The sequence below is a fragment of the Papaver somniferum genome, chromosome 10 (genome assembly GCF_003573695.1).
Source record: "Papaver somniferum cultivar HN1 chromosome 10, ASM357369v1, whole genome shotgun sequence".
Taxonomy (NCBI): domain Eukaryota; kingdom Viridiplantae; phylum Streptophyta; class Magnoliopsida; order Ranunculales; family Papaveraceae; genus Papaver; species Papaver somniferum.
The window spans coordinates 51,313,689-51,316,697 of NC_039367.1; positions in this window are offsets into that span (position 1 = coordinate 51,313,689).

The window sequence follows — 3,009 nt, forward strand, 5'->3', positions numbered from 1 at the left end:
AATAAAAATAAGTGATCAGGATTCTTTCGATGTTTCCATCACGAGGATATGGCGAAACTACCATGTTTATCTAACACATGAGCTTTGTGCTTTTATAAATAGACTCTTTAGATGTTTCCATCTAGTCAGATTGGTTCCTCAACTCCTAAAACCAAAATGCTTCCATCCACTTAGATTGGTTAGTGCTACCCTTAATAGGCATAAATTTCTAGGTTCTGAAGTTTATTTATTGCAACTAAAAGCCAAAAAGTGTTTCTTCCCCACCCCCAAACTTAACTCTAACATTGTCCTCAATGTTCTAAAGATGAAATTAAAAGCATGAACAAGTAGAAACTGTTACCACTGGAGGGAAAAGAAATAAGGAAGGATATTACCGTATCACATGAACGCGGGAGCCTCCCAGTAAATTCTAAATTTATAGTCATTAGCTAGACATCAAATACCTATAAAATAATTGTCACCTTCCAAAGTCGTATACCAATAGTCAAAACAATTGTGGGTCCATAAGACCAAATAGAACTGCCACGAATAGGAGACAAATGCTCAAGATCAGAAAAATGAGAAGATAGAGCACAACCTAATCTAAAGTTTCTCGCAAGACAACTGGATTTATCTGGGGTGCCCCTTGGGCTTCATATGAGTGTCTCGGAAAATAGATTCATCCGAAAAATGGGTCCCTAACTTATGGATTTTCTCCTGGACAGTATCAGGAGGATCGAGTTGTGGAGTCTGAATAGACTCATGGAATACCTCACTAGGCTCGAGTCCCAAGTTAGGGACTTCCAATGGGGATAATTGACGATCACAAGAATCATTACTACCCCCAAACTTAGGGTTTTCACTACTTTCAGACAAACCTCTCATTATTGCTTGAGTTTCCGGATCTTCCCAGTCCTTAAAATACTCAATAGATTCTTCTAGTTCTCTACCCCCAAACTTAGAACTTTGGGTGCCTCTACATAAACTAGTCACAATGTTCCTAATTTCTAGACCATCGGGTTCTTTAAAAAGGTCAATTGCTTTCTCTAAGTTATAATCAGGTGGTTTATCCTCAGCTTGCTTCATATCTTCTATGGTCAACTCTAAAGCTTCCTTATTTTCTTGAAGCACGGTCTCTGGCCTACTCTCCTGATCACTATCCAAATCGGAAGCTATAATCACAGGGAAAGACTCGGGTGGGCCTAAAAATGTATAATTAGGCTCCAACTCATGAGGCACTTTTAAATAAGGTATTAAGGTAGACTCAAAAGCTAGTAATGGTTCGAACCTATCTTTCCATATATCAATATCTAACACAGGAACAGAATCCAACAAAGCATTTACTTGTTCAATGTTACTATCATCGTCGAAATCCAGGCTAAAATGGGATAATAAACTCTCTAACGTATTTTCCGATACGATGTTTGGTAATGACTCCTGAACTAAGGTTCCTATCATGTTCACCTCTTCAATACATGTGCTATCTAGATCAGAATGTAGCTTGTTTACATTAAAAATATTCAATTCAATAGTCATATTACCAAAAGATAGATTCATGATACCATTTCGACAGTTTATGATCATATTAGACGTAGCTAAGAATGGGCGACCTAAAATCACAGGCATCTGGTTCTCTGGGTCGGGGACAAGTTGGGTATCTAGGACCACGAGATAAATAAACTTGTCGACCTCAATAAGAACATCCTCTATCACACCACGAGGGATTTCAACAGACCTATCAGCTAACTGGAGTGTTATCTGAGTAGGTTTCATCTCACCAAGTCCTAGCTTAAGGTACACATGGTATGGCAGTAAGTTCACACTGGCTTCTAAGAAGGTAAAAGCATCATCAACATTTTTACTAGTGAACTCACCAGCGCACATAGACTCAACCATGGATTTGGTCGAATAGTCTCAACCATCATAAATAATCTGTACGAGTTTCATATTATCAAATCCATGGTGAAGACACTGAGATAAAAGATCATTGAATCTCTCTAAAAACCTATAAAGAGACTCTCCCTCTTGTTGCACACTAGCATTAATTTTCTGCCTAACAGTTGCAGTTTTATGCTTAGGGTAGAATTTCATATAGAAAGCAGCAATAAGTTCCTGCCATGTTTCAATGGATTCAGATGGTAGGTTGTTCATCCAGGTCTTGGCTTTATCTCTCAAGGAAAAGGGAAACATCTTAAGTTTCAAGACTTCATCAGTAAGGTCTTTTATTTTAATTGTCCCACAAATTTCCTCAAAGTCCCTAATATGGAAATAAGGGTTCTCATCATCTTTTCCTAAAAATATAGGGATCATATGAAGAATACTAGGTTTTATCTCGAAATTATCCGTAGTGGCTGGCAATTTAATGCACGAAGCTCGGTTGGTCCTAGTTGGGAACATGTAATCTTTCAAAGTTGCCATCGTTGGCACAGCAGAAGTACTAGGGGTACTTTCCTCACAAAGAGACAGATTCTCAAAACTGAAGTTTCCAAAAATGGGGCTCTCAAAAGAAGAGTCTCCGAGCTCCCCGCCTTCACAAAAAGAACTACTAGGTTTTTCGCTAATCAATCGACCTAGAGTATCTCTTTTCCAAACCCGTTTTCTAACCTCGGGCATACACTAGAAAAACAAAATTAAAAAGAAAAGTCCTAAAAAGGAAGGGAAGTTCTATGCAAACACAAACATGGCTGACTCCACCACAGCAAACCTACTGATTTCTAGCAAACAAAAAGCATGATGGCTCCACTTAGATTGTTTCTAGACCAGCTTCTAATCCTTCGAAAGGGAATTCGTTACAATTTAAGAAAACCCCTCTGGAATCAATCCGAGTTAAAGTAAGTTGAATAGAGGCGAGGGAAGCTCAGTGGATCTTTGATACCCAAGACCTCACCGATATTATAAGGCGGCGCAGTCACGCATTCAACTTACAAGAACCATCAAGAACTTCGAAGTTTGCTTAAAAGAGTAACCAATATTTTTCGAAAAAAATTTCCTAGCAAGCTCGTTACCCTATTGGTCTCGTTCTATTCAATA